The 18468-nt window shown below is 38.6% G+C and overlaps 1 long non-coding RNA gene across 1 annotated transcript in view; it reads right to left on the minus strand.

Moving 5' to 3' along the window:
• Positions 1 to 1879: 1879 nt before the first annotated feature.
• LOC103350138 (uncharacterized) overlaps positions 1880 to 18468 on the minus strand; it is a 32453-nt gene continuing 15864 nt past the window's right edge. Inside the window, exons 2-5 of the long non-coding RNA XR_007923571.2 lie at positions 9225 to 10072; positions 6825 to 6974; positions 4949 to 5172; positions 1880 to 2152 (exon numbers count right to left, since the gene is read on the minus strand). This is a non-coding gene — a long non-coding RNA (uncharacterized lncRNA). The remainder of the gene's footprint in view (positions 2153 to 4948; positions 5173 to 6824; positions 6975 to 9224; positions 10073 to 18468) is intronic.

Here is an 18468-nt window from a genome sequence, read left to right on the forward strand (position 1 = left end):
CTACTAAACTTTAAGGTAGCAAAGTGTGTTCTAGAGAACAGTGTACCAATTTTCTATCATTTGTTGATGCATTGGAATGTGAATTGATAGTATTTTAAGATGTATGAGCAAAGCAGATCTATTGGGATTTAACAACTCTGCAAACACCTGTAGCTGAATAATAGAAGTAGAATTAGCAGTTCCTAAACTTTCCCATCCGTTCCACAGTACAGACTGTCAAAGGCAGGGGCAGTGCCAATAGCAGTTAAGTTGTTCAGTCTTACAGAGGAAATCCCCTCATCTTCTGTGTACTATGTTAGTTTACAAATGATATCTGCGAAAGCCATGTCTGCATAAATGGTAAAGTTTCAGTATACAATCCTAAATTTTACATATAGTCCAGTAAGACTGATGGCTTACTGAATCAAGTGCAAACAATATAACTCAGATAGATATAATTAATCGTGCATGGAGTACATGTTCTGCTGTATGGCTGTAGATGAAATGAACGCAGAAACCTTCCTTACCCTACAGAAGTAAGCAGAATTTTATCTTTTTTTTTTCATACCTGTACTTTTTTCATGACTTCTTAAGAAAGAGAAACATCAATTTGGAGAATGCTACTTCTTAAGAAAAGGATCCCAGCATTAAGAGCATGTTGGACAAAATAATAGCTTGCTTTGTAGAGAGACAGCAGGATTCTACCTCCCCTGGCAAGTACATTTGTAACACTCATTTTTAAGCCACATAGGTTTCGCTGTATTTTTTTTTAATAGTAAAGACTGGTCAAACACAACAACAAAATACATTTTCTTCCTGTAGAATATGAAGAAATGTCAAAAAAGCAAGCACTTAAGTTACAACTGCCCCCAGGCAAATGTAACTTCGTGCTGGGTTTATGCTGCTATCATAAACACCACACCACAGGAAATCACTAACACTAACCATGACCAAGCCACTCATGTCTTCCCAGAATTCAAGACATAATTGCCTTAATGAACTCATATTGCATCTGAAAACTTTCACTAAAATAAATTGTGTTTCATATAATGATCTTTGGTATGTGATCAGATTACCAGGTATGACTTTGTAGCTTTAAGGGGTGGTAAATATCAGGTAAATGATGTATTCTTTCATCTGGGCAACATCAAGGAAGTCACATTAAAATTGTCTTCATATTTTTGTTGGGTAGTGAAATCTCATGGAGCCCTGCAACATGAGATCAATAACGCAATCTCAAGTGTTAAGGATGTCGTTCTACGCGCTCAAATTTAGACACGGAAATGGACAATAGAGATGAGGAAAGATCAAGTAAGCAACTCAGTCCACATACACACTCCAGCAGGGGAAAATTGCTTCCTAAAATAAACCTTCTAATATTTTAGCACTGTTGACTTTTGTATGTCCCTAGTGATTAAGCTTCTATCATTCACTTTTCCTGCAAGACTATTCTTGTAACCCAATATTTTCCTATGTCAGGAAGTGCCTTAAATTTCCCTTCCTCAGTTTCAACCCAGAATCCCAGTACTGCACAGGATATGAGGAAATTAATTAAGTAGTTGTAAATCATTCTAAATATTTCAAATGCATGCTATCCAAAGTCATAGGACCAAAAATTAGCCTCTTTTTAAATCATTGTTAAAACTTTTGTATTTTTCCTCTCATTACACATTATGCAATAGCAATTTAATAAAGAGATGAAATAATTTAAGACAGAAACTATGGCTGTAATGTTCTTTTAATTAATATGTTATATATTTTTAATTTTGAGGAGAATATTAATCCTTTCTTTTCCTTGATTATTTTTCTTTCTCTGCTCTGCAGTACTTTAATTTTATCCAGTCATCTGGAACAAAGGACATTTCATAATTAAATGCTACATTTCAAATAGTTTTAGTAAACAACTTTCACTGATCTTTTTAATTTTATTCCCAGAGACAAAGCAGCCTGAGCAGTTTGCCTTTTGGACTTCACTCTTCTGTTTTAATTCTTTGGTTTCAATATTTGATGTCAACATATAAGTTATAAAAAACCAAACAAACACCTATCTTAGTCCACTCCATGCTGCTCCAGCAGAACATCTGAGATTGGATAATATATGACGGGCAGGAATGCGTTAGCTCACAGTTCTGGAAGCTGAGAAGCCCAAGATGGAGGGTCTGTATCCTGTGTCCTATGACAGTGAAAGGACGGAGTCTGGGTAAGATGCTAAACTCCCAGTTTATAAGGAAAAACTCACCACCAAGACAATGGCATTCATCCGTTCATAGAGGCAGATCCCTCATAGCTAAATCATCTTGCATTAGACCCCATCTCCCCACGCTGACACATCAGGGATACGTTTCCAGCATGTGCTTTTTAGGAGACATATTCATACCATAGCAACACTCCAACTGAAAGGAATGTGCAACCTGAGCTAGCAAATTATGGAGCAGATTTAGGAGGTCACATCTCCCTCAGCGACTCAAACTACTTCACTAATGCTTCCTCCTTATCTCCCATTCGAGACTCTCTTGATTCTATCTCTTGGATAGAAAATATTTTTCTTTACATAAACTATGAAACTTCTCAATATCATATGCCAGTACTTCTGCCTCAAATTATAAATGGATAGAAGTGTGCCACAGCAAGGTTTTACATTGTTCAAAGATGCACATGCCAACATTGGAAGAAACAATATTTGATACTTTGTGAGCTTCTCTCCCGAAGGGTATTTTGGTGTTATATTTGTGTTTATATGTTTCCCAGATCAACATCAGCATATTGATTTACTTGGCCTCTCATGGAATGCATTACTGAGAGCCTGAACAAATCCTTACAACTTGTTTAATTTCTAGCATCTTTTAAATCTTCAACCGTTAGTTATTTTGCAGGAAGGCTTTTTCCTTCCATCTTTGCCTTCAACATAATGCACAACAATATTAACAAAATAAATGGCAAAATACAATCCCAGCTAAGAAGAAAATTCTGTTCTTAAAACTCACTTGAGTTACAAAACAAGTGTGCTAAATGAGAGATGGCAATTATAGGTCAGAGAATATACTGACTGTGATGGAGGTCATGTTCTGTGAATCTTATACTGTCCACATTTTGGCAGTAGAATTGAAAGAACACGCCTTGAAAACTGAGACTGTAGGTCTATAACTAATTCATTTGGTAGGATTTGTGCATTTGTCATAAGCAGTGTGGAAGGCAATTGAAAATCTATTTCATTTCTTTTTAAAAAATCAAAAGTCATCAGGTTAATACACTGCGAAAGTCTCAGATTCCTTTTGAAACAGTCACTGAGGATTTCACTATTATATAAATATCCAGCATTGAGTTAGGCAGTGGATGGAACAGGCTTTATTTGGATGAGTTAATCATGATTTTTATGAAGTTACTGAACTTAGAGTATGGCTATTTTTCTTTTTCTAATTTTTGTGCAAAAACAAGAATAACCAGGAAAAGTAATATTAAATCTAATCCAACAGTCATTGTTTTTCAAGTTTAATAATAAGCAGACTATCTATATAAAGACATTTTAATAACATCTAAAAACACAATAAACTTTTTAAAAATTAAGAAGGAAATTTTCTTATTTTGGTTTTTATTCATAATTTGTGAAATTAAGTTAAAACAATATATTTTGTTTTTTATTAATACTAAACTGCAAAGAGTCAAGATCATTGATTTTAAAATTTCATTTTCCTTATTCATTAGTGAAAATATATTAAAAAAGGAGAATTGCTTGATAAAATTATTTTTCATCAAAAGGAATCATGTCATGGAAAATAATAGAAATAAACAATTTGATTAGATATTTCCTATAGAACATTAAGTAAAATTTAAGGGGCATTATGATTGTAGTAAGAATTTGTGTACATTTCTATAGATCTGAATAAATTATAGAAATTATAAGTAGTACATCAAGTTCCCATATAAATTAGGAATAAAGCAATTTTCTGGGACAAGCGTGGGTCAATAAACATTTAATATGAGATAGTCCACACTGTGCAGACCACATTTGGTCTTGCTTGCATGGTCTTTGGTGTGTTGCTTGTATGTTTGTGGTTTTCACAAAACCCTGTAAAAATGTAAAAACTGTTTTTAGTTCACAAGCCATCACAGAAACAGGGGTAGGCATTTGAGCAGTTAAGTTACAGGCTGGGATACTTGTAATCCTGTGTCAGAGCACCTGAGTTCAATAATGAGCTCTGGCTCCTAACTTCCTGCTAATGCAGACTCAGGCAGTGACGAGGTCTCAAAAAGTGGCGTTCTTGCAATCCATGTGAGAAGCAGGGTTTGAGCTCCCGGCTCCTGGCTTTGGCCACCCCATTGTCATCATCTCAAAGCAAGCAACAGCAGGAGTTTTTGCATTGTGTTTCAGAGTTGGAATGTGTCAGCTCACCTTTATCATGGTTCTTCTTATAGTGGAAGAGAAGGAATCCATTCCATTACAAAATCTCCCATAACCCTAGTAACATTCCCTCAGTTTTTCAATTGGAGACACACGATGTATTTCTAATGAGCAGGGAGTCCTCACAGTGGTGAAAAATCTGGAACAGGTCTCCACATCACTGGTTCTCAAAGCGGCCTACTCACACACAGTGTGTCTCCGAACTGAAAACTATTTTTATGACAGTGTCAAGGCACTTTTAGCCTCCTGCTCCCTTGTTCTTTAAGATTTTTTTCAAAGCGTATGTGACCTGTAATACCATGACACATTGATTGCAGAAGCAGATATGATGTAGCTCTCTTCTGTTGAACTGAATATTACAGAAATTAAAAAAATAATGTAGAAGACTCTGTTTTTAGAATCCTGTTTAATATATGTCTATTATTATCACTCAGGTAAATATTTCAGAAATGTACCAGTGTCCATTTTGTGAATCCCAATAAAGGTAAAATACAAAAGCTTTAACAGATTTTATGAGAGGAACATGAATGTAAGACCAGCAGTTTGAGTTTCGTTACGTATTAAACTTACCATTAGCTCCAGCATAAAGGGAGAACTGTTTTAGAGTCTGAAAGTACAGTGGGGTTGGCAGAGTCTCCCCTGAGACTTCCACTCTCCAGCCATTTCTCTGTGTCTTCAGAAACCACCAGTCCGAAGTCTTCTTTGTTCCTCCCCCCACAAAGTGACCACCTGCCTGGGTCTAAGCTTCTGTCTTGGAATGTGAAGTGACTCTTCAGTCCTTCTGGTGCCCTGCCCTGTGGGAAAAGAGGTTGTCTCAGTTAAGACATGGAAGGCTGGTGAGGTCCTTCACAGTGATCTGATGTGTGGGTTGGGTATCTGGAAGACACTCAGTTATTCAGAACTTTAGGATACAAATCTTTCTGTTTCCAGAAGAGCTCAGTGATAAAGGACACGCATGGACTGGATTTACATCATTACACTCAATAACTGTAAATGTAAGTCAGCTGTTAATCTTATTTATTTATTTGACAGGTTGAGTTACAGACAGTGAGAGAGAGAGAGACAAAGGTCTTCCTTCCGTTGGTTCACCCAAAATGGCCGCTATGGCTGGCGCTGCGCCCATCCGAAGCCAGGAGCCAGGTGCTTCCTCCTGGTCTCCCATGCGGGTGCAGGGCCCAAGCACTTGGGCCATCCTCCACTGTACTCCCGGGCCACAGCAGAGAGCTGGACTGGAAGAGGTGCAACCGTGACAGAACCGGCGCCCCAACCAGGACTAGAACCTGGTGTTCCGGCGCCCAGGCAGAGGATTAGCCTAGTGAGCCGTGGTGCCGGCCTCAATGCTCATCTTCAATCAAAGTAAATTATTTCCATCATCAATTGTAGTCAATAAATGGTCCAATCAAATGGGAAACATTCTGAAATAAGCCACACTGAGTTGTAGCTTTACCCAGAGATCTAGGCTTCACCACTCATGCATTAATAAATTACTAAATTACACCAACAGGGCCACTAACAAACATGAGTTTTATATTCAAATCTTAAGCTCCATAGAAAATTTTATGTGGTCTACCTCGTAAGAGGGTAATTGAGAGAAGGGCTAATGGAGGCTTGGGGGTGTATTGTGAGACCCCGAAATAGAGTATTAAATAATCTGGAACATCTGGGTTGGGGAAATTGTGTGTTAAGTAGAAAACTCAATAAATTATTTCCTCTGCTTACTGGAATGACTCTGAAACTATTTTTGATATATTGCTGTGAATTCATCTTCCGTAAACAAGATTCTTCCTATCAAGTCTCTTAATTCTATTTCTCAAGCATCACACTAACAGTTAAAATTAATAGTCTCTCAGAGAAATTTCATTGAAAATTTAGTAATTCATGGATTGATTTAGAGTTTCAAACAATGATAGTTTTATTTGGTTGATTTAGCCAGACAATCAATTCAGGAGAAAACAAGGGCTGTCATAAATCTTTAAGTTTAGTCAACAAACTATTTGATGTTTGGCATAAAACTATCTGTAATTAACTAACTCATTACCCAACTGTGATGCATATGGAGAAATGTCCGCCTTTTCTACTTAATACAAAATTCGATTTTGCTACATAAATCACTTTTCTGTTTTCTAAGACAGCCAGTGTATGTTCCTGGACTTTATGGAAATTATAGTATGCCTCACTATTTAAGTTGTATTCATATATTTTATCTGAAGGGGAAGAAGAGAGACCACATGCTCCCATCCGCTGGGTCGCTCCCCGTTAGTCCCCAACGGTTGAAGCCTGGAGCCAGACACTCACTGCAGGCTTCCGCTGTGGGTATCATGCACCATCCCCTGCTACCTCCCAGGGCCCACAATCACAGGAAGCTGGGATTGGGAGTAGAACTGCTACTCGAAATTGGGATGTGGAAATCCCAATGGGTGGCTTAACCATGAGGCCAAATGCCTACCTGAGTGTACTTCATTTTTTTCTGATCCAGGTAGATAAAATCAATTATTTGCATTTATCATCAGGAGTCCTTTGATTCTAATAATTGAATCAACTATTCTTTTATTTGCAAACTCTTGAGATTCCTATTAATTGTTTGATTGGTAACTATCTGAAAAAAAAAGAGAGTAAATGGGCCCAAATTTTAATTTATTATTAATATTCTAAACTCTACATAAGAGGTTATCTCATCATCAAATCATTACTAATTCATTACTTTGATCATTTAGATAAGGAAAGGAGAATGAGAGGGAGAGAGAGACACACACGCACAGGGTTTGTACAAGGGCCACTTGTAAAGATTGACAGATTCACTTTGTTTTTCATGACTCAATCAATGATTGCATCCAAAATCCCATTATTAACCTTAATGTAATAAAATTGATACTGAAATCATGATAAAATAATATTGATGTAGAGACTGAGATTATAAGTAAAAACAGTAAAGCAAAACAGGTTGGAAAATGTATTTTATTTTATTTGTTTAGAAGTGAGGAGACAGAAATAAAGAGATACAGACAGACAAAGAAACAGAGATTTCTAATCTATCTGTTAACTCTCCAAACGTCCCTTAACAGGTGGGGGGCTAAGCCACATCAAAGCCAGGAGCTGAGAACTCAATGCAGGTCCCTCACACGGGTGAGAGGAACAGAAGTACTTGAGTCATCGTCACTGCTTTCCAGGATGTGCATTAGCTGGAAGCTGTAATCGGAAGCACAGTCACAACTGGAACTTAGGCTTGCCATTATGGATGCAAGTGCTTTAAGCAGGGTCTCAACTGCTATACCAAATACCCTCCCCAAACAACATGCTTTAAACAAAATTATTGGTGTCAGTTCGAGTCCCAGGTGCTCCACTTCTGATCCAGTTCCCTGCTGATACACCTGGGAGGGCAGCAGAAGATGGCCCAAACACTCGGGCCCTCACCCTCCTCCCATGTGGGAGATTTGGATGAAGCTCCTAGCTTCAGCTAAGTCCAACCCTGGCTGTTGTGATCATTTGGGGAGTGGACTAGTAGATGGAAGATCTCTCTCTTTGTTTTTCTCCCCTCTGTTTCTATAACTCTGAATTCAAATAAATAAATAAATGTTTTTAAAAATGATAAAGATCCCTTGGACTTGTGAGATGGCATTGGTACATGCCACCTTGATGGGATTGTATTGGAATCCCCTGGCACGTTTCTAACTCCACCATTGGGGGCAAGTCCGATTAAGCATGTCCCAAATTGTACATCTCCTCCCTCTCTTATTCCCACTCTTATATTTAACAGGGATCACTTTTCAGTTAAAATTTAAACACCTAAGAATAATTGTGTGTTAATTACAGAGTTCAACCAATAGTACTAGAACAAAAAAATATACTAAAATGGATAAAGTATTACATTGTACATCAACAGTCAGGACAAGAGCTGATCAAGTCACTGTTTCTCATAGTGTCCATTTCACTTCAACAGGTTTCCTCTTTGGTGCTCAGTTAGTTGTCAGTTCATAATTGATCACACTGATAGATCTAAGAGTCAAAGGGATCACACAAACAAGTCTAGTGTCTGCTAATACTAACTGATAGAATCAAAAATGGAGAGAACGATCCAACATGGGAAGTGGGATACACAGCAGACTCATAGAATGGCAGATGTCCTAAATAGCACTCTGGCCTCAGAATCAGACCATAAGGCATTCGGATCTGGCTGAAGAGCCCATGAGAGTATTTTAGGCATGGAAAGCCAAGACACTCTGGGAAAAAAAGAAGACATAAATGAAAGATCTCTGCGAGTGAGATCCCAGTGGAAAGAATGGGGCCATCAATGAAGGAGGTACCTTTCTCTGAAGGGAGGAGGGAACTTCCACTTTGACTAAGACCCTGTCTGAATAAGATCGAAGTCATCGAACTCAAAAGGCTTCCATAGCCTTGGCAACTCATGACTAGAACCTAGGGAGATTACTGACACCATAAAAAATGGTGTCAAATTGTTAAGTCAACAACAGCAGTCACTGTGTACTTACTCCTCATGTAGGATCTGTCCTTAATGTGTTGTCCAATGTGAAGTAATGCTATAACTAGTACTGAAACAGTATTTTACACTCTGTGTTTTGTGTGGGTGCAAACTGATGAAATATTTACTTAATATATACTAAATCGATCTTCTGTATATAAAGATAATTGAAAATGAATCTTGATGTGAATGGAATGGGAGAGGGAGCTGGAGATGGGAGGGGTGCAAGTGGGAGGGAAGTTATGGGGGGGAGAAGCCATTGTAATCCATAAACTGTACTTTGGAAATTTATATTTACTAAATAAAAGTTTAAAAAAATGATAAAGATCCCCTTAATTAATTGAGGCATTCCACATTTGTTTTAATTACCTCTTGCACATGGAAATTCTCCAAGTGAGGTTTACTTTACATGTTTCTGCACACACTCTAAAATTTTACATATGATTTTTTCTTCTTTTCTCTGCGAGATTTGGGCTGTTTTCTAGAATGGATGTTTATTAATGCCTTAAAAGAGGTTTAGGACAGCTGATGAGAGCACTTATTAAGCATTGCTGTGGGATGACTGTTTGAGTAGCTCCAAAATTCCTCTTTGAATCCTAACTCCCAATGCAACAGAATTTGGAGGTGGGCCATCAACATCATAGATAAAAAAAGACACAGTCTCCATTTTCTGCATTCACCAGATTCTCAGTTCAGCCCTCAGGAAGGAAACTTGTTGTAGACTCTTCCCTGGAGAGATACAATACAAATAGAAATTGGGCACAGGCCTTCTGACATGGTCTCACAAGGATTAAAGACACAGACTCATCAGATTCCACTCTTGAAACTTTTTCCTTTGCATACTTGAGGCATCCAAAATGAGAGCTACATTCTATCTCTGTACAAATCTTTAGGCATTCATCTTTGATTATAGAAGCTGATGTGTGAGTATTTAGGGGAAACTGGTTTTTGAGAAATGAGACTTTCTTGCCCTTCGTACAGTGTGTGGCTCCCCACAGATATCTTGGTGCATTATTTAGGGTTTCCAGCCTCTCTCTGCAGGTGATAGTGCTTAAACATAGGCAGTGCAGATAAAGCTGGCTAGTGGAAGTCAGGTTTCACAGTCTGACCACCTCTCCAGAGGAACCGGATCATGCCATCCACAGGAAAAACCAAAGCAGCTTTTGAAGCATTTCTGTCTGTTGTTTTAAAATTGGATTTTTACTTCTTGGATGAATCTGAAAAAAAAAAAAAACCTTGATTTTCCTGCTCAGACAAAATATTTAGGGAGAGAATTCTTGGTGTATTATAAACTAAGTCATATAATGAAAAACAGGTATTTTTGAATAGCTAAGTATATATACCAAAAGTCAATACTCCTTATGTTCAGCTCAATGGATATTCTTCAAAAGTTTCCTTGCTTCCTGGGATAGATTTTCTTTAGATATCAACTGCACAATTTTACAATTAATTAGTTAGAAAATAGGTAGTGATTTAGTACTAGCTGACATCCATGAGTCATAACTTCAGCTGTCAGAGTGCTTAAATTCCTGTCAAGGGCAGGATGGTCGTACAAATGCAGTCAGTTCTGTAGAACTAACTTGAAAACTTAAGTAAAAAGTCTAGATCTCTCAACTCTCAATAATTCTATTTCATGTGCATTAAAAAGCATTGTTCTTCTAGATATTGTATGTTTCAATTTATAGTAGGCTGGTAGGTCCTCAGCCTTGCCAGAAATGGTATCAACCTCTTGAAAACTGTGTGTGTTAATCAGCGATTTCCAGAGAAACAAAACCAATAGGATGAGAACTTGGTTCACATAATCATGGAGAACTCTTAAGAAATGCAGTTGGTAAGCTGGAGACCCAGGGAAGTCAGTGGTGCTCTTCCACTCTGAGTCCACAGACCTGAGAACCAAGAGAATTGATGGTGTGAGTTCCAAACTCAAAGCTGATAGGCACGAGGCCCAAGATAAGTGTTTCAGTTTCAGTCCAAAGGAAGAAATAATGTTTAACCAAATATCTGAACATCCTGTAGCCCCGTCAAGTTTACACATACACTTAATAATTATACATCCGTGCCTTGTCAACTTGGTACCCACACATATCTCCTAAAAACATAGTCTCCTTATAAAGTTAATAACAAGTTTATATTTATGCCTGATATTACTATTTTGTGCACCACCAAGCACATACCCAGTAAAGGAGATGAAGTTATTGAGTGTAGGATATGCCACTTCCAATACTGCTTTCTATGACTGTGTCTGGGAAGGCAGGAGATGATGGCCCAAGTGCTTTTGCGCCTTCTACTTATAGGAGACCAACTGGAGTTCCAAGTTCCAGGCTTCAGCCTGGCCTGATCTGACTGCTGTCACTATTTGGTTAGTGAACCAGTGAATGGAAGATCTTTTTCTCCTTGCCTTTCCCTCTTTCTCTCTGTCACTTTGCCTGTCAAATAAATAAATAAACTTAAAAAAAAATTGACCCCTGTATGATGGAAGCTGTCCAGATATCGGGTTGCCACCAGATATCGGGTTGATCAGCCTGGGGAATGGTGTCACTTCTGGGAATTAATGTTGGTTTCTGCTGCTAGCAGACTGAGTATTCAGCAGTGGTCGGGGCAGCTTGAATTTGGTGAATGGAAGTGAATGTTGCTGCGAATTTACAAACCTCCATCCTTGCCACGATGATCATTTTGTTCATGAGCTCATTGGGCAAAAGCAAGGGTAACTTGTGAAAGAGAATGATTGGCATCCACAGATAAGTCATCATATCTACCTTATTATTAACTCTTCTACTGTGGTTATTTTTTGATGAGCATCCACATGGGATGCAAAAATCTACTTTTTTTTTTTTTGTCTATCAGAGACATCTATCCACATGACTCTTTCCCATATTTCTTTGCTACCAATTTTCCAATCATGTTTTTACAAGTCCCTGGTCATCTGTACAAACCTTTGGCCACAGCTCATAAATTGTTATATAATCACAGATTTTGTCATTTTTCTTCCAAGAAATGGAAGCAACCGGATACACTACTCAGAGTTCTGTCCACTGGGAGTATTCTACCTCATCATTATCTTTCAGGGATATTCCAGAAAGGGGATAAAGTGCAGTGACTGTCCACTTTTAGATGGTGCCTGCGTATTATGCAGAACATCTGTAAGTCAGGCTCACTTATTATCTTCCACTGTCAATTGATAATAGAAGCTTCTCAATGGAATCATATGTGCAGGCTCAGAGAAAAAAATGCAGTGGAGTAGTTTTGGCACCAGTAGTGGGATGCTTCTGTTAAAATGACCTAATCACATGGAAATGGTTTCAGAATTAGGTAATGCGGAAAGGCCACTATAGTGAGGTCTTATACAGAAATGAAAAGCTACTTATCTGAAACAGGGTAAGGCAATCCTTGTTTAAAAAGTGGCAAAAACTTGAGTGAATTATATTCTAGTGTTTTGGAAAAGATAGAGTTTATAAGCCATGACATTAGATGTTGTTATGATAGATGTGTGTAGTGTTGAGGAGTCATCCTGAATTCTTCCAGTTTATCATAAATTTCAAGAGAAGAGAGCTGAATGGAAGAAATAATTTTTAAACAAAAACTAATCAGAACTTGAAGAATTGAAAAATTTTCAGTCTGTTAATATTACGGAAATATTGAAAATACGCTTGGAGTAGAGCACTGAGGGCTGACTGGACTGTCATTTGATGAGAAGACTATGGAATTATATGAGCCACTTTGCAAAGCTAGTTTGAATTAGAGGGAGTGGAGATTGATAGAATGAAGGAAAGGGAATAATGGCCCTGAAGGCAATTCAGAGATCATCGGGGCTACAACTCCCCTAGCAATCTGGTTCACCCTCATTTGAGAAAGCTGGGGGCCACCACAGAGATATGTGGGTAAGGTCACCTCAGATGGCAGGGTCATCTTACTGAGCCAAAAAGCTTTGATTTCCCTGGAAAACCTAGGGATTTGTGCAGGGGGTGATGTCATCACAGTTGAATTAGAGGGGAAAGCCTAAAACTAAAAAGGAATAGTCTCAAGTCTTAGAGTCTAATGGAATTTGCCTTGCTAGGTTTGGGACCTATTACCCTCTTCTTCCTTTCAATTTCCCTCTTTTAGACTGGGACTGTCTATCCTATTGCTGTTTTACCATTGCGTTTGGAAGTATACAACTTATCAGATTTCACAGTTTCAGAGCTAGAAGAATTTTGCCCAAGGATAAATTATACCTTGAATCTCACTCATGTCTGATTTAGATGATATTCACATAAGACTTTGGACTTTAGAATTTACGTTGGAATGAGTTCATGCTTTTCAGACTCTTTAGGGTAGAATAAATTAATTTTATATGCAAAGCAGAAATAAATTTGGGGAGGACAGGGGCAGAACAGTATGGAATGAATTGCCTACTTTTAAAATTCATATATTGAAATCCTAACAATCAATGATAGGACCAAAAGGAGGTACTTAAATTTTAATAAGTTCATAACAGTAGAGGCTGGTAGTAGTGGGTAAAGCCACAGCCTGCAATGCTGGTATCCCATATGGGCACCAGTTCAAATCCCAGCTGCTCCGCTTCTGATCCAGCTCCCTAGTAATGCAGTTGGGAAAGCAGCAGAAGATGGCCCAAATACGTGGGCCCCTGCACCCACTTGAAAGACCAGGAATAAGCTCTTGGCTCCCAGCTCTGGCCATTGCTGCCATATGGGGAGTCAACCAGTGGATGGAAGACCTCTCTCTCTCTCTCTCTCTCTCTCTCCCACCTATCCCTCCCTCCCTTTTTCTTTCTGTCTCTTCCCCTATCGCTCTCTCTGTAATTCTGCCTTTCAAATGAATAAGATCTTTAAAAAAAAGTTCATAACAGTGGAACCATCATTTGTATACTCAAAAGAAACAACAAATCTTTCTCTCTCTCTCACACACACACACACACACACAATCATCTGAACAATGCAAAGATAATAGACCTCAAAATGAAGCATACCTTGCACACACCTTGATATTGGACTTCCAGTCTCCAAAAATGTGAGAAATAAATTCTCATTGTGGTGTTTTGTTACAGAAGCCCAGGCTGATTAGTATCCTATATACCACCCACTCCATATTTAAAGTTCTCTTCAAAATGAAAAGGCAAACCTAAATATAAAATTAAGCCTCATAAACAGTAGGCATAATAGGCCAAAAAATTAAACATATATAAATTTATCAGAGTTCTAATTGTTCAAATAACTAATTATGTATCTTAACATTAATAAATATGCAGATAAAACTGTAGTTCATGAATTTAAAATATTTGATCTCGGGGCCAGTGCTTTGGCGTAGTGGGTGGTGCCACTGCCTGCAGTATTGGCATCCCATGTGGATGCCAGTTTGAGTCCTGGCTGCTCCACTTCCAATCCAGCCTTCTGCTATGGCCTGGGAGAGCAGTAGAAGATGGCTCACGTGCTTGGGTGGGCCCCTGCACCCTTTTTTGGGAGGCCTGGAAGAAGCTTCTGGCTCCTGGCTTCGGATCTACTCAGCTCTAGCCTTTGTGACCATTTGGGGAATGAACCAGCAGATGGAAGACCAACCTCTCTCTCTCTCAACCTCTACTTCTCTGTAACTTTGCCTTTAAAATAAAAATTAATCTTAAAAAAATACTTGAATCTCCCTAACCCCATTTTGTAGACCTTTAACACATGTGTTTCGCCATCATTTCATCTTTGTCCTTCTAACTCCTGTCTATGACATCATCTTCAACTAATATAACCTCCTTAGGAAACCTCTTCTAACACACAAACTGGGATTAATTTCCCATCATATGTTTACACAACACTTTTTTTTTATTTGACAGGCAGAGTTAGACAGTGAAAGAGAGAGAGAGAAAGGTCTTCCTTCCATTGGTTCACCCCCAATATGGCTGCTGCGGCCAGCGCTGCACTGATCTGAAGCCAGGGCCAGGTGCTTCCTCCTGGTCTCCCACGAGGGTGCAGGGCCCAAGCACTTGGGCCATCCTCCACTGCCTTCCCGGGCCACAGCAGAGAGTTGGACTGGAAGAGGGGCAACCGGGACAGAACTGGCACCCCAACGGGGACTAGAACCCGGGGTTGCTGGCGCTGGGGCGCCAGCCAACACAACACTCTTAACTTCCTCTTTGTCACACTCAAACCAAATGTATTGTTCTAGGCTCTGAAGAGAAACAGAACCAATGAGAGGAGAGAGAGAGAGAAAGAGAGAGAGAGAGAGATAGTTGGTTAGTGTGATTATGGAGTCTAAAAAGATTCAAGATCTACAGCCAGTGACACTTGTGTTTCAATGATCACCAATGGAGTTCCACAGGCCTGACAACCAAGAGAGCTGATGGTGTGGTCCCTGTCTGAAGACTTGCAGTGGCAAGTCCCTGGAGAACTCAACATTTCAGTTCATGTCTGTAGGCAGAAAAAAAAATGTCTTCCTAGTCTGAAGGCAGTCAGGCATGAGGAGTTCTTTTTTACTTACAAGATAATTAGACTTTTTTCTTCTACTTATGCCTTCAACTGATTGAATGAGGCTTTCCCACATTACAGAGGGCAATCTGCCTTAATTAGACTACAGATTCAAATGTCAGTATTTCCGAAAATAACCTCACAGGCACCTCTAGAATAATGTTTGGCCAAATATCTAGGATTTCCATGTTGGCTCAGTTAAGTTGACAGAGAATTAACCACCACACCCACTTACTATCTTTCAATAATAATAAAGAAACTGTATCTGGCTTTCTCCTCTATACGTATCCAGTGCTCAAAAATAATAGTCACTCAGAGTCAGACATTTGGCCCACAGTTAGGGATACCTGCATCCCATATTGAATGGCCTGGGTTCAAGTCCCAGCTACACTTACAATTCTAGCTTCCTAATGCACACCCTATAGGGAGCATGATGATGATGTAAGACAACATGGTGATGGCTAAAGTAGATGAGTTCCTGACAACCATGTGAAGTACCCAGATTGAATTCCCATTTCTTGGCATTTATCTGGTCCAAGCCTGGTTGTTGTAGGCATTTGAAAAGTGAACCAGCAAATAGATGGTATCGTTTTATCTGCCTTTCATATAAATAAAATTTATTTGATTGATAGGTTGATTCAAGTTTTCAAAAATATGCACTCAATAAATAATCAACTTATGAATAACTTATTAAATGTCAATTCAATGTCACCAACTCAACCTTTATAGTAATAAATCATTTTATAACTATGATAGATAAATCAGTATGTATATCTTTTACTTAAATTTATATCTATAATGTATCAAGACTTCCTCCTAGAAAATCATATCCAACTAGAAAAGCAAAGAAGTTACGAATTCATTTACTTTTTGAATTTTATTTAAGGAAAAAAAAATTCAAGTATGTCATGTATATAGATTTAGGAACATAGTGATATTTCCCACCCTACCTTCCCTCCCGCCCAACCTCTCACCTTCCTCTCATATTGTCTCTCTTAATTTTTATAATGGTCTACTTTCAGTTTACTTTGTACTCATAAGATTAACCCTACACTAAGTAAAGAGTCCATTTATATTTTTAATATAATGTTTTAATAATTTCCATTATAAATTTTATTGAAAGGAAATGTCTTTGACTTTACAATTTAACTCACATACTGCATATTTAAGGCTTTAAGTATACAAAACACATACAAAAGATTCCTTTAATAGAACCCTCATTCTCCTCTAGATATATTCTATTTTCTCTTCTCTATTTGATAGGTAAATTTCTCAAAAATGCATCAATATGAACAAAGTTCCTATATTTATTACACTATCCATCTCAACACATCCTAGTCTGACTTCAGCTTTTGTTTAGCCTTGGTTTTCCCATATTATAAAATCTGATTAATTTTATTTTATTGTTTTTTAAAAATTGTGTATTTATTTACATGAAAGGCAGAGAGAGAGGGAGTTCATATCCACTGGTTCACTCTCCAGGTCCACAACAGTAGGGGCTGGGCCACATGAGACAGGAAGCCAATCAATTGAGTCATTACTACTGCCTCCCACTGTGTGTGTTAGCAGAAAGCTGGAATCAGAAGTCAGAGCCAGGCATCTAACCCAGGTACTTTGATTTGCTATGCAGGCATCTTATTTATTTATTTTAATTTTATTTAAGCTATACAAGTTTAATGTATTTCATATATACAGATTTCAGAACATAGTGACACTTCCCCCCACACCCTCCCTCCCACCTATGCTCCAAACCTTCTTCCTCCTCCCACTCACATTTCTACTCTTAATTTTTACAGAGATCTATGTATAGTTTACTTAATGGTCATATAGTTAGCCCTACACTAAATTAAAGAGTACAAAAAAAAAAAAAAAAAGAAAAAAAGAAACAGAGGGCCGGCGCCATGGCGCAGTAGGCTAATCCTCTGTCTGGGGCACCAGCATCCCACATGGGCGCCGGTTCTAGTCCGGCTGCTCTTCTTCCAATCCAGTTCTCTGCTATGGCCTGGGATAGCAGTAGAAGATGGCCCAAGTCCTTGGGGCCCTGCACCCACGTGGGAGACCAGGAAGAAGCTCCTGGCTGATAAAGAACTTTCAAGATAGGATCCAAAAAAGGATGCAAGCATCTTAAACAACGTTTTACTGCTGGATTAAATGCTCACCACTGATTTGCTTAAAATCCTTGTAAAATTTGCATCGACAATATTGATCTCAAAATTTTCTTAGAATTACTCTTTTCACTCTGCTTCCATGATCCCAGGTTTTCTTCCCATCACTTTGTTTTCTACTTCTAAGTCTCCATCAAGATAATTCTCTTCCTGATTCCCACATGGCAGAGGTTCTCCCATTTGTTTACTAGGTCCTCTTCTCAAACTGCACTTTCTCAGTTAGTTTAAGTCACCACCAACATGGAAATAAATCCGGATTTGTGTTTCCTCCCAGATCTTTCCCTGTGTTTCATATCATATTCCTAAGACATTCCATTTGAATGTCTCAAAGGCTACTTGGTCTTCTGCTTCTTTTCCACCCAGGTCCTGATCAAGTGTTCCCCATCTCAACAATATTAACAGCAAATTTTCAGTTGTGCCGATGAAAATTCTAAGAATCTTTATTAGCATCTAACCTTGTTGATATAAGCTCTTTTCTACCTCTTCATTTTCGCTTATTCTTTCTCTTCCACATTCTACTCTCCCTTCCCTAAGTTAAAAGTAGCATTATCTTTGGCCTATAATAGTGTTTCATGGCTGCAACAATCTATTAACTTTTTTTCCTTTAAATTCATTTCACTCCTATCTATTATTCAAAATGCAACTGGAATAACCTTTACAAAATGGAATTATAAAAAATGCTTGAGGGCCAGCACTGTGGTATAGTGAGCTAAGCCTCTGCCTGCAGTGCCAGCGTCCCATATTGGCACCAGTTCAGGTCCCAGCTGCTCCTCTTCCCATACAGCTCTCTGTTATGGCAGCAGAAGATGGCCCAAGTCGTTGGGGCCCTGCATTCAACGTGGGAGACCTGGAAGAAGCCCCTGGCTCCATATCAGCCCAGCTCAGGCCATTGAGGCCATCTGGGGAGTGAACCAGTAGACGGAAGACCTTTCTCTCTATCTCTCCCTTTCACCATCTATAATTCTACTATTCAAATAAATAAACGAATCTATCTTTTAAAAA

This window comes from Oryctolagus cuniculus, chromosome 7 (genome assembly GCF_964237555.1).
Source record: "Oryctolagus cuniculus chromosome 7, mOryCun1.1, whole genome shotgun sequence".
Lineage (NCBI taxonomy): Eukaryota > Metazoa > Chordata > Mammalia > Lagomorpha > Leporidae > Oryctolagus > Oryctolagus cuniculus.